This window comes from Benincasa hispida, chromosome 1 (genome assembly GCF_027475165.1).
Source record: "Benincasa hispida cultivar pf3 chromosome 1, pf3_genome.v1.1, whole genome shotgun sequence".
Lineage (NCBI taxonomy): Eukaryota > Viridiplantae > Streptophyta > Magnoliopsida > Cucurbitales > Cucurbitaceae > Benincasa > Benincasa hispida.
The window spans coordinates 56,781,225-56,796,282 of NC_143478.1; the positions used below are offsets into that span (position 1 = coordinate 56,781,225).

General features: G+C 36.9%; 1 pseudogene; it reads right to left on the reverse strand.

Moving 5' to 3' along the window:
* Positions 1 to 1,881: 1,881 nt before the first annotated feature.
* LOC150038567 (uncharacterized) lies at positions 1,882 to 14,061 on the reverse strand (annotated as a pseudogene).
* Positions 14,062 to 15,058: the final 997 nt, after the last annotated feature.

Genomic DNA, 15,058 nt, shown 5'->3' on the forward strand with positions numbered 1-15,058 from the left:
TCCTTTGAGCTACCAATAGGACCTTATGGACCTATAGTTTGAAGCTCCAACGGTACGTGAATAATTGACTAAACTATTTAATCACGATATCCACCATCTGTTAACTGTCGGGCACTCCACTAAATACCGACAGTTGCACTCTTCACACTATAGATATATTTCTGAGTCCATTGGATATAACCAATCAATAGTATGATGACCCTTCACAAATTGCTCGTAAGTACAACTGGGCTAATTTACTATTTTTCCCCTATAGTTACATCTAACTCCTTAAGTACCACTGATTCCTCTAATGAACAATACATCATAGTCCTACTATGAGTGAACACTTCTCGAGCCATGAGAAGGTGTGACGCCATATTGTTCAAGTCCCGAATTCAGCACTTAAGGGAGCAATCTATCTATTTATCCCTAGTTCGGGGAAGGAGTGAATTCCATCTTTTATAGTTGAGTCTCTAGCTCCCGAATCAGATGAATCCTCAAAGTGTTAGGTTTGAGTCGGAGATCTGGCCACTCGCACCCATGCAAATCAAAGGACCACCCTCATAGGAAAGAGTTCCCAACTCACTCAGGATTAAGGTCATGTTACCTATGGTCATCCTAGTGAAATGAAAGTCTTTGTCATGAACGGTGTTATATAATGAGACTAAACATTTCGTGGTCTAGTATTATACAAACTCCTTTGTATAGGATACCCCTGCTCACATGTCCCCACAGGAATGATTGGGATCAGACCATCTGTAAGACTTTACCATACTTGTAATATCTACAAGGCGGGCCGTATCTGTAGCGTCACCAGAATAAGGTTTCCCTCCTTTATCCATATACTACAAACCGTTTAGTTTATCACTTAAGGCATGATCCACTTGTATGTCTCCACATACATGCTTAAGTTACAACGATAACCAGGGATTTTAGTTTATTGGTTTGTGGTTAATGAAACTAAAATATCTCATATTTCATAGACAATAGTGAAGAAAATATCTCATATTATTACATCACAAAAGTTTTTTCGTACATGTGTTTACAAACTACATAACCCTACGAGATTTAGGGCGTCAACCTCAACAAATGTGTGTATTTCTTGAGAGCTTTCAATTGATGGTTTGTACGAGTAAGCCTCTTAAGCTATGTATAGACATGGACACGACTTTATGGAGCTTCCACTGACTTGGTGGAAGGTTCCAACCACACTAGAAGGTCGATTATGAACCTATCTAGAAGCTTCTACTCATAACTTTGTACATTTAAGCCTTCTCTAGAAGTTTCTAGACATATCTAGATAATGTCTGCCTATGGCCTTCATTAAATGGTTCGGAATGTTCCAGAGTAATCCACCGCCTTCCAGATGGGTCTAAGGCCTTCTAGAGGCTTTTGCACTGTGTGGGACTGCCTAGGTCGTTTTAGACATGTCTCAAGCCTTCTAGCGGTCACTAATGTCGTCTAGGGTCTTCCAGATGCTTGACGTAGGTGCTGACATTGTCCAATACCTTCTAGAAGCTTCTAGGTCAGTCTATAACATGCGCTAGGTGTCTGAGATCTTTGTCGTACGTCTGGATTTTAGGCACGCACACATAGGGCATGCATCTGGCATAGTGCACTAGTGATGGGTCATGCGTCTGGCATAGTGCACTAGTGATGCGGCATGTGCGCATGTCCACGTCTAGATTTTGGGCACGCGCGCATAGGGCATGCCTAGAAAGGGATGCACGTGATGGGGAATGCGCCTAGCATAGTGCATGCACAGATGCTGTGCACACAAGGGTCGTGCCTACAGTTCCTTTGGACTTCGTGAGGCTCCAAGGCTCCCCCTTGGTTGATGCTAGAGAGCTTTTGCAAAAATTTTAGGGACTTTTTGTAGGGCGTGACACCCTTTCCCACTCAACATCGCAACATCTCCATTGTGTCATTTTGTCGGTATCACTTGATGCCATCTTCAAATTTCTAAAGCAAGTCTTCTCGTTACCAGCTAGCCTTGTTGTCTTGTTGTAATCCTTGCCATTTAACAAGGTATTCTATGTAGCTTAGGACTCCTCTTCTACTTATCTTCCGATCTGCTAAGATTCCCTCAATTTTCCTTTCAAATTATGTTATCACAGCAGTCGGTGCTCGATCTGACTTGGCTCGCTCAAGGTCTTCCTCATCTTCATGGAATGGCTTGAGCATGCTCACGTGGAAGACATTTTGTATTATGAGTTTTGGTGGCAATTCTACTTGATAGGCTGCCTTCCCAATGCATTTAATTATAGTGAATGGGTCTTCGTATCTTCGCACCAACCCTTTGTGTACCTTTTGTAGGGACTTGAATTGATTAGGTAGGATTTTGAGCATTACCTTTTCTCCATCTTGGTACTCCTTCGGGTCAGCTTTGTCAAGCAGGCTTGAGTGATATCTTGCTCCTTTTTCCATTCTTTAGCAAATTTGTAAGCCGAAGGGTTGGACCTTTCATAAGAAGTAAGGCACTAGATGTATTAGGTTGTCGCCTAACCAATATCTTGAACGGACTCTTGCCAGTAGACTCACTTCTTTGGAGGTTTTAAGAGAATTGGAAAATGTTAAGAAGACCGGCCTAATTTTTCTGATGTGCAGTAACACAGTGCCTCAAATATTGCTCGAGAAGAGAATTGATTCTCTTTTTCTGGCCATCGCTTTAGGGATGAAAATTGGTTGAGAAGTTCAAGTGTTTCCTCACCAGCTTGTATAACTCTCGCAAAAAATTTTTTGTGACGCGAGGATCTCAATTGCTGATGATGCTTTTGGGCATCCCCCATAGCTTCACCACATTCTTGAAGAACAAGCGGGCTACCTCTTCCACATTGACATCGGCAGGGCAAGGGATGAAAGTGGAATATTTGCTAACCGATCTACCACCACCATAGTGCTCTCATAACTATTGGGCTTAGGCAATGGTGTAATGAAGTCCATGGTAATGTTATCCTAAGGCTCTTTGGCGATGGGTATTGGTTCTAATAGGCCCACGAGGTTCTATTGTTCCACTTTGTCTTATTGGCAGACTAGGCAAGTCCTTACATAGGCCTTGACATCGTCTTGCATTCGTGGCCAATAATATTTGTCTTGGACAAGGGCAAGAATACGATTCATACCAGGGTGGCCTGCCCAGAGAGATTCATGGCATTCCTTCAAGATGTCACTCTGTAGGTTTCCCCATTTTGGTACCAAGATTTGGTTGCCAAACATGAGGAGAATGCCATCCTTTTCCAAAAATATTTGGGTCTTCCCTTCCTTGGCTATCTTACATAGTCTCTTAGCTATCGTATATTATTCCATGTCTTCCTTGATTCGGTCAAGGAAGTCTTGCTACACTCATAAGAGGAGCAAGCTCAACCTTGCGGCTTAGTGCATCAGCTACTACATTGGCCCACCTTGGCTTATACTCAAGTTTATCATCAATCTCTTCTAAGAAATCTTGCCATCGAGATTGTTTTTGGGGTCAGCTTCTTTTGTGTTTGGAAGTAGCTCGTGGCTGAAGGAACTCTTATGGGAGATAACCTTGAGCGGAAGTAGATCGACCAAATTCCATTTCATTGAATACAAAGTTTACAATAAAGAAAGGAACAAGATAAGCATTTAATTTTAAATTATAAAATGCTTTAGAAATAATTAAATTGTTTCAAGAAATCTCACCTTTGAAGATCTTTCTTCACATTTTTCCCTCAAATAGATCACGAACTCCTTGAAGACCTTCTTTGAGAATAACCTCGAACAAAATCGAACACTACCACGAATGTTACCTTGGTATTCTCAAGGTGAGAACCCAAGAGTGGTGGGCTCTGACTATTTTGGTTATAAGGGAAAATGTAATGTAGAGGAGGAGGATTGAGAATTTTCTCAAAAAAAACACAAAAAACTTATGTTGTTTTCTCACACTTTCAAAATCGATTAATCAACTAAGAAGAAGAAGAAAACATTTTTCTTTTATTTTCCTTGCAAAAAATAACCAACACCCACTTATGTGGGTGGAGAGAAAAGAATGGGAAGGGAACTGTAACTCCCTTCCTTATTATTAAAATAATAATAAGATAAATATAAATATGATAACTAACTTATCATATTATATACATATATTAAATTATATGTTATATCATATATAATATATAATCTATAATTTTAATGTTGTATCACATACTATAAACTATAGTTTCTTTTCTTTATTATATGGAATTTAATATAAATCTTATTTATATTAAATTTAACAACTACGAATCCAATTCATAGAAAATATATTTAAATCTCATTCAAATATTTATTTCCTCTCATTAAGCTATAATGTATTAAATACATTATGACAACTATATCACATATAATTGAAACAACTTAATTATATCATATCTAATTAAATCCCACTACTAATTTGAACGTTTCAAATTAATCCAAAAACTGATTCTCAACTAAATCCTATTGAGCTTCTAAGGGGTTCTCATGGACCTATAGCTTGAAACTCCAACGGTACATGAATAATTAATTAAATTTTTTAATTACATTATTCACCATCCATTAACAGTCGGGCACTCCATTAAAGACCGACAGCTGCACTCTTCATACTACAGATATATTTCTGTGTCCACTTGATATAACTAATCAACAATACGATGACTCTTCACAAATTGCTCGTAAGTACAGCTAGGCCAAATTACCTTTTTTCCCCTATAGTTACATCTAACTCCTTAAGTGCCACTGATTCCTCTAATAAACAATAGATCATAGTCCAACTATGACTAAACCCCTCTCAGACCAGGAGAGGGTGTGGTGCCACATTGTTCAAGACTTGGAATCAATGCTTAAGGGAGCAATTTATCTACTTACCCTTGCCTCGAGGAAGGAGTGAATTTCATCTTGTGTAGTTTTGTTCCTAGCTCCCCAATCAGACGAGAATCCCCAAAATGGTAGGCTTGTTGAATCAGGAGTTCACAACTCACTCACGATTCAGGTCATGTTACCTATGGTCATCCTGGTAAAATGTAAATCTCTATTATGAATGACATTATATAATGAGACTAAACATTTCGTGGTTCGGTCTTATACAAACTCCTTTGTATAGAATATACCTGCTCGCATGTCTATATAGTAGTGATCAAGACCAGATCATTTGTAGCACTTTACAACAATTGTATTACCTACAAACCTGGCCATACTCATAGTATCATTAGAATAAGGTAGCCAGCCTTATCCATCTACTATAGACCATTTAGGTTATCGCTTAAACATGATCCACCCGTATGTCTCTACATACATATTTAAATTACAAAGATAACCTTGGATGTTAGTTTATTGGTTTATGGTTAATGCAACTAAAATATCATATATTTTATAGACAATGAATAAAATATCATATATTTTATTAAATACATAATGAGTTTTTTCAACAATGTTTATAAACTATAGAACCCTACGAGATTTAGGGCATCAACCCCAACAGTGGCAACGTTGTCGGTCATCATAGTGAATTGACTTCTAAGTGGGTAATGCATCCAAGTCCGCAAGCAATGTATAACGACCGTTATTTCCTTTTCTGTACGGTGTACCACTGCTTTGTTTCATTTAGCTTGCAGCTTTCATATACAACCGGATGTCCTTATTTCATCAGCACACTACCAATAACATAATCGGATGCATTAATGTGCATCTCAAATGGTTTGAAGTATTCTGGAAGTATCATGACTGGCTCATGCGAGACAGCTTTCTTAAGACCATTGAAGGCTCGTCGACACTCTTCTATCCACTACCATGGTTGATTCTTTTTCAACTGGTGAGAGGGGTAGCTATAGCTGAGTATCCCTTGATAAACCAACTAATAATTCACAAAGCCCGAAAAGGAATGCAATTCATGTATTTTGGAAGGAGGTTTCAACTCTTGAATAGCACGTACCTTGGCTGTGTCCATCATCAACTTCCTTTCGTTGACCCAATGCCCAAGGAATTCTACCTTCGGTTGAGCAAACAAACATTTTTCTCGTTTGATATAAAGCTCATTATCATGGAGTACTTGAAAGACTTGCCTTATATGTTGCATATGCTCTTCAAGGGTCTAGCTGTACACCACAATATCATCCAAGTACACCACCACGAACCAGTCTAGGAACAAGGAATAGCTTATTCATGAGTGTACTAAAAGTAGTTAGGGCATTTGTTAAGCCAAACGACAAGAAGAGGAATTCATATGCACCATTTGGCCTCACACGCGGTTTTGGCTTCATCTTCAGCTTTGATCCTGACATGGTAGTCCCCAAACCATAGATTTATCTCGTTGAAATACCGAGCCTATCCAAGTTGATCAAAGAGATAAGATATCAAGAGTATTGGGTACTTGTTCTTGATAGTGATCTTGTTGAGTGTTCTATAGTCAATGCATAATCTCAAGGAACCATCCTTTTTCTTTTGAAAGAGCACAGAGTGCCATAAGGTGCTTTTGAGGGTTGAATGTAGCCAGCATCAAGTAACTCCTTTAATTTCTTCCTTAACTCCTCAAGTTCTGAAAGGGCCATATGATATGGAGCCATGGCTGGAGGCTTGGCACCTAGCTCTAGCTCTATCTCATGGTCTACTTTATGTCACTGGTGTAACGTTTTTGGCAACTTAGTAGGCATGGTGTCTTCATACTTGTCAAGGACATTTTGTATGCATACTGGCACCGGGGACTGACTTAAGCCCTCTTCTTCATCACCTCGAAGGTCCCTTACTAAGGCCAACATGTAATTTAGGCTCTTTTGAATTGCAAGGCAGAGACCATAGTGGTTGATCTCTCCATGCTTCTTAAGGGAACCACACAGAGCTTGTGTTCATCTAGTATCATAAGGGACTTCGAGAAAGAAAGCTAGACTGAGTACTAATTTGAAGTCATCCATGGGCACAACAGTAAAGGCTAGCATACCTTGCTAGTCACCGACCTTGGCTGGGACATTTTTGGCTATCCCCTTGATGGGTCTGGCCTCCGAGTTGAGAACCTTAATGGTGCCTTGTTCCTTTGTGAGACTTAGACCAAGTCTTTTGGCTTCCTGCTCACCCATGAAATTATGAGTGGCACCAGTATCGAGCATGATCCTCACAGTCTTCCTATTTAGTGAGGCATCAATGTATAGTAAACCGTTATCTTTCTTTCTTTTGGGGAGAGGCTCTTTATAAGAGCGCCCAATTGTTGGAGTGACCCCATCATGGCTTTAGGCTCTCTTACTCCCTTTTTTGTTTCATTGAGCTTAGCCACAAGGGAAATTGTAGCTTTACGGTTTGGAGAATCGCTTTTCTAATATGGTCGATCATATATAAAGCATGGCTTAGGAGGTTTAGAGGATTAACCTTTATTCCCATTATGGGGCTTCTCATGCTTACCGTGGGAAATCTTTAAGATTTCACCATCCCACTTATGATGATCTTTCCGTGGATGGGACTTGTCTCCCCCACTCTTATTCGGACCAACCTTTTTTCCCTTTTCTTAGGAAGAGTAATCGACGAACACTTTAGCAGTAGCAATAGCATCGTCAAGCATCTGGACATTTCTTCTATCCAGCTCCACCCTAGCCCAATCTTTCAAGACATCATTAAAGTGGAAGAGGGCGTCCTTCTTAGAAAGGTCCTCTATTTCGAGCATGAGAGTGGTAAACTCCTTGACATAATCAAGCATGCTACCAGTTTGCCTTAATTGTTTGAGCTTTCCTCATACCTCCATATCAACATTATGAAGGACAAAATGTTTCTGAATCTCCGGCTTGAATTTTCCCCATGTGCTAATGTTGTACATGCCACGCTCATGTTCAGTGTGCTTTCTATGACACCATAGTTTGGTAGCATCCTATAGATGTTGGGTTGATGCCCCTAAATCAAGTAGGGTCCCGTAGTTTGTAATTATATTGTAGAAACATCTTATTTATTTAATAAAATATAAGATGTTTTATTTGACATTTAGTAGCATTAAACCTACAAACAAATAAACTAACATCCAAGGTTATCATCTGTAGCTTAAACATGTATATAATGACATATAAGTGGATCATGTTTAAATGATAACCTAAATGGTATGTAGTAGATGGATAAGGTTGGATATCTTATCCTGGTAACACTACGAGTACGACCCTCTTTGTAGATGTTACAATTGTTATAAAGTTCTACAAATGATCTGATCCTAATCATTCATGTGGAGACATGTGAGTGGAGGTATTCTATACAAAGGAGTTTGCATAAGATGGACCATGAAATCACTAGTCTCATTATATAACGCCGTTCAAAATTGAGACTTATATTTCACCAGGATAAACATAGGAGACATGACTTGAATCCTGAGTGAGTAACTCCTGCCTATGAAGGCGATCCTTTGACTTGTATTGGTGAGAGTGGCCAAATCCCCGACTCAACATGCCTAACATTTTGAGGATTTATCTGATTGAGGAGTTGTGAGCACAGCTACACAAGATGGAATTCACTCCTTCTCCAAGGTCGGGGTAAGTAGATTAATTGCTCCCCTAAGGGTTGATTATGGGTCTTGAACAATGTGGCACCACACCCTCTCCTAGCCCGAGAGGGGTTTGGTCATAGCTGGACTATGACTTATTATTCATTAGAGGGATCAGTGGTACTACAAGGACAAAATGGTAATTGTATCCTAGTTGTACTTACGAGCAATTTGTGAAGGGTTATCGCACTATTGACTGGTTATATCCAATGGACATAGAAATATATCTGTAATGCGAAAAGTGCAACTGTTGGTCTTTAGTGAGGTGCCCGACAGTTAATGGATGTTGCATAATTTAATTAAAACAGTTTAATTAATTATTCAATGGCTTCAAGCTACAGGTCCATGAGGTCCCATCTGTAGCTCAACAGGGATTAAATGAGAATCAATTTTTTATTAATTTGAATTCTTCAAATTAATTGATGGAATTAATTATATGTCATATAATAAATTTAATTTAATATATGTGATATAATTACTATAATCTATATGATACATTATAATATAAAGTTTATTTGAGAGAAAATAAATACTTGAATATGATTCAAATATTAATTATGTGAATTGGATTCATATAAATAAATTTAGTATAAATGAGATTTATATTAAATACCATGAATTAATGAGACAATGAAAACTATAGGTTATATTGTATTTGATACAATATCAAACTATAGATTATATGTTATATTTGATATAACATAAAGTTTAATATATATTACATGATCAAGTGGTTATCATATAAATATATATTAATGTCTTATTAAATATTTTTTCTTTTAATTAATTTAAATTTTTGAAAAACAACTCCCTCCCCCTTTTTCTCTCTACAACGTGTATGTGTGAGTGGGGAGCAGATTTGTTGGTTTTCTCCTTTTTCCATTTTTTGAGTTTTATAGAGAACTCTAGGTGAAAAACTTATAGAAGATTTCCCTAAGAAGAGTTCTCAAGATCTCACCGTCTCATTCCTCTCAATCTTCATTTTCCTCTCTTCCAAAATACCAAGAGCCCACAACTCCGTGGATTTTCATCCTAGAGAACATAGAGGAAACTTTTGTGGTGGTGGCCAGTTAGGGTTTCGAGCACGTCACAATTCTTGATTTTTTTGGAGAAAAGGATTACTTGAAGAAGATTAGATCTTCGAGGGTGTTTTTTCTATTTCCATCTTCTTTCTTCTCAATTTTATAATTAGCATGTTATAATCTTAATTAAATGCATTTCTGTATGTTTCTTTAAAATTTATGGTTCTATTAAAATTGGGATCGGTCCTTGGGACCGATCCCCACTTCCGCAGGAACCTTCACCGGTTCTTTCAATAGGAACATGGCATTAATTATTTAGGCTCTGTCATCGAACACCCTTAAAGCTTCGAAATATTGTTCAAGTTTGCACAAGAAGTTCTCTACTAGAATGGCATTGCGAGTGCCATTATAGATGTCCGACTTGGGCACCTTGAGGCCAGGGGCACTATGCGTACTGGGTGCATTGCTAGTGGAAGCTGGGCCACTAGCATCTCGAGGTGTTCCACTCTCAGTTCTAACAATGTTTATTTCAGTATGAAGGTCATGGATCTTACCTTCAACAAAATTGTAAAGATCAACTACCTCAGTCACCAATACATTAAGCTCCCTCTTGAACTACCGTCTAAACTCCTCAATCATTTCCTTAGCTACTGAGGTGATCTTGACATTCTCTTAGACTAGCCCTTCATATTCATCGCTAAGCCTACCAACCGTGAGCTGAACATCCTCCAATCCTTGCTCAAGATTGGCAAGTCGAGCTCGACATATTCTCCTACCGCAAGGCCCTTAGATTTTGAGAATTTCGTTGTAGATGATGCTATTTCCGTCTTGAAGTGATTGGTCCCTCAATGACTTGATCTACAGATTAAGTATGTCCTTCCTCAGTCTCCATATGCATAGCAAGAGCGTATGAGGTACCTAGGCCTTGAAACCATTGCTCTGATACCACCTGTCACGTGGTTGTTGTTTGCAAGCAACCAAACGTTTGTCTAAAATTCATTTTCATTTAAACAATTTGATAAAAACTCCTTAAAATAAAGAGTCATTTTCAAATAAAGAAAAATGAGCCAACTTATTTACAAATATAGGAAAATGTTACTGTCTATCAGTGATAGACCAAGATAGACATCTATTGCGGTCTATCGACATCTATCAGTATTAGCGATTGATGTCTATCATGGTCTATCACTCATAGACAATGACATTTTGCTATATTGTAAATATTTTAAGTAGTTTTATCATTTAAGAAAATTACCCTGAAATAAAAGCACACATATATATTTGCCAACTCTTCCTCCAAAGTGTTTTTATAGACAATTTTGTTTGGTTTGCTATCTACTAAAAGTGTTCTTATTAATGTCAAATTACTATAAAGGAATTTATCGTGACAGTCACCAGAGATGGTGGTTGAAAGTTTGTTGGCAATGGTCGGAAAAGGTGTTTGTCGGAAGTTGGCTGATGATAGTTACTGGAGGTGGTGGTCAAAAGTTGGCAGATGATAATCTCGGGAGGTGGTGGCTAGAAGTTAGTCGTCGAGTAGTCACTGTAAGTGGTGGCCGGAGTTAGGCCACGGGCGTTAGAAGTGGTGGTTGGAATTTCTCATACAAATAAAGAAGATATTAACCATTGAACACTCAAAATTCATTTTGGCTTCAAGTGTTTATCTCAAACCAACTTATTTTATAAACTCATTTTTCCAAAATCTATATTGAGTGCTTATCAAACCTAGTTGAACTTCTTTCCAAATACACCCTAAATTCAAAGATAAATGAAATATATATATATATATATATATATATATATATATATATATATATATATATATATTTTGTGAGTATAAATAATTTTTGGGTGAACGAAGACAATGGATAAAAGACGGAGTTTTGTTTGTGTGAGAATAATTTGAAGGAAGAAGACAATTGAAAAAAGAGAGCAGAAGAGGTTTTCTACCGGAGAATCATCACCACACACTCTCTCTACCAATAGATTAAAGGATAATAAGACATTTTATTAGGCGGAAATTTCTTCCAAATTATTGGTTTTGAATTGTTCCATATTTAATTTACTTCAAATGATACGATAGAAAAGAGCTCGAAGACTTTTCAACTTAGATCCGTCATTATCAAATATTGTCTTTGGAAGAAGACGCCACCATCACTTACACCAAATTTTAATTAAGACCTCATTTACTCACTCATAATGAAAAATGGTTTGAACATAATGGATTTTCGTTGATAAATCAATTGTAATGGAACTCAATCATAAAACTAATTAGATTGCTTTTGAATATATCTCCTTAACCATTTTGTAAACGTAATAACTATTTTGTAAATGTAATTTGATTACGATTAAGGTTATTTACTTAACTATTTTCCAACAAAATTTTTATTTTATTTTATCTAGCAAATAACATCCCAAAATTTTAGATTTTTTATGGATAACTTTTCGAACAAATAATATCCCACATTTTTTAATTTTTTTGAAGTTTTTTAACATAGCCAATAAAATCCCAAAATTTTGGATTTTTTTTAAATTTCTTGTTCATAACATTATCAAGCAAATAGCATACCAGCATTCGATAGTGTTACCAGAATAAGGTACCTAACTTCATTCATGTATTATAGATCATTTTAACTATTTACTCGAACCAGATCCACTTTTATGTCTCCACAAAAAGTTCAAGTACTCAAATAATAGTCATGGGTATTTTAGGTTATTGGATTTCTAAAACGAAATAAGCAGCACATATTTTCGATAACAACTTATTGAATTTTGAAAATAAGTTTTATTTTTTACAAACCACGATTTTTAGACATAAAACTCAACAGATTTATCATCCAAAAAGTTCCACAAAGATTCAACCTCTGGAACTAATTATGTACCTTCTTCCTCCGGCACCAATAAGTGGAAGAAAGAAAAGGGTGGAAAGGGGTAGACAACCAGTGAAGGTTGACAAGGGAAAGTGTTTCCATTGTAAACAGGATGGATACTAGAAGAGAAACTATCCCAGGTATTTGGCAGAAAAGAAGAAGGTCAAACAAGGTAAATGTGATTTGCTTGTTTTTTAAACTTGTTTAGTTGAGAATGATGATTCTACTTGGATTATTGACTCTAGGACCACTAACAATGTTTGTTCTTCATTTCAGGGAATTAGTTCCTGAGGACAACTTAATGCAGGTGAAATGATGATGCGAGTTGGAACTGGGCACGTCGTCTCAGTTGTGGCAGTGGGAGGTCTCCAGTTATCTTTACAGAAATTTCTCATTTTGAATGATGTATTTGTTGTTCCTAATTTAAAAAGGAACTTAGTTTCTACGAAGTGACTTTTAAAACACAATTATCAATGAAACTTTTCTTTTAATAAAGTGTTTATTACAAAGAATAGTGTTGATATATATTCTGCTAAACTGGAAAATAATTTGTATGTGCTAAGGTCGTTAGAAACAAATGCCCTCCATAACATAGAGATGTTTAAAACTGTCGTAATTCAAAATAAAAGACCTAGAATTTCTCCTAAGGAAAATGCCCAACTTTGGCACCTAAGACTAGGACACATAATCTCAATAAGATTGAGAGGTTGGTGAAGAATGGACTTCTAAACGAGTTAGAAGAAAATTCGAGTTAGAAGAAAATTCTTTACTTGTGTGTGAGTCGTGTCTTGAAGGCAAGATGACTAAAACACCTTTTACTGGAAAAGGTCATAGGGCCAAAGAACCTCTGGAGCTAGTGCATTCAGACCTTTGTGGTCCGATGAATGTAAGAGCTAGGGGAGGTTATAAATATTTCATCACTTTTACTGATGATTATTCAAGATGGTACGTTTATTTAATGCAAGATAAGTCTGAGTCTTTTGAAAAGTTCAAAGAAATCAAGGCTAAAGTTGAAAATGCATTAAATAGAACGATTAAAACACTTCGATTTGATCGAGGTGGAGAGTTTATGGATTTGACATTCCAGACCTATTTAATAGAACATGGAATTGTATCCAACTCTCAATATCTGGTACACCTCAGCAAAATGGTGTATCAGAAAGGAGAAATCGAACCTTGTTGGATATAGTTTGATCTCTGATGAGTTACACTTCTTTACCTAACTTATTTTGGGGTTATGTAGTGGAGACTGCAGCGTATATCCTGAACTGCGTTCCCTTCAAGAGTGTTGCCAAAATACCTCTGGAGTTATGGAATGGTTGTAAAGGTAGTTTACGTCATTTCAGAATCTAGGGTTGTCCAACACATGTGCTTGAGGTTAATTCTAAGAAACTAGAATCACATTCAAGGTTATGCCTATTTGTAGGCTACCCCAAGGGAACGAGAGGTGGTTATTTCTATGATCCTAAAGAAAAAAGTATTTGTATCGACAAATGCTACTTTTCTTGAGGAAGACGACATAAGGGAGCACAAACCTAGAAGTAAAATTGTGTTGAATGAAATTTCCAAAGAAACTACCGAATCTTCAACAAGAGTTATTGAAGAGCCTAATACCTCAACAAGAGTTGTTGAAGTAGGTTCATCTAGTAGGTCAAATCCACCTCAAGGGCTCGTTTTGGATGTGTTACTCAAGCAAACCAGGCGACATGGTACCATTGGAAAGCTCTTCGAATCTAGTTGCTGAAATCGAGCCTTTGGAAGGGAGATCTCACCGGAAAGAAGGCCGGAGAAGGAAGGAAGTGTTTGAGGTTCATTTTCGGGTGTTTCTAGGCACTCGATGAAGAAACCTAGATCTAGACCGAACCGCTTGGATTTTCAAGCCGAAACATTAAGGTATTCTCATAGACACCTTTTTAAGTAAGTTTGTAGAAAGAATCTTGGCAAGAGAAGGGCTATGGTTCGAATTATATATTTTGAGAAGTTAAGCCTAGAAATTTTACTCAAGCAGGAAGTAGCAGTTAGGGCTGTCGAGAAAGATTCGAGGGCCCAGATTAAACCACAAGGAGTTTCACGCTGAAACTTTAAGGTATCATAGGTAATGAAATTCTCAATTGAGTGTGTAAGTTAGTTTGATTGTGTAAGTTAGTTTGTTTGATTGTGTAAGTTATATTGTTTCAGTTGATTAAGTTAGTTTGTTTATTACGATTGAGAATAATTTTGGGGGGTGGGAAATGGGGGATGTTTCAGTTGATTGTGTAAGTTAGTTTGGTTGAGTTGATTGTGTAAGTTAGTTCGTTTATTACCAAGTTAGTTTGTTTATTACGATTGAAAATAATTTTGGGGAGGGGGGTATTTCAGTTGATTATGTAAGTTAGTTTGTTTGAGTTAGTTATTTTGTTTCAGTTGATTGCATATCTATATTTAAATACAAGTATGTTTAAGTTTAAGTTATGATTGAGTTGGTTTATTAGTTTGTTGGGTTTATGATTGAGGTAAGTTGGTTTTTTATGATTTAGATTAGTTGGTTTTTAGGTTTGTTTATAATTGAGATAAGTGGATTTTTTGATTGGTTTATGATTTAGGTAAGTTGGTTTGTTTATGATTGAGTTCAATTCATTAATATTCTTAGTTAGTTTCTTGGTTTTTTGGTTTATTTATGATTGAGGTAAGTTGGTTTGTTTAGTTGAGATTGATATATAGTATAT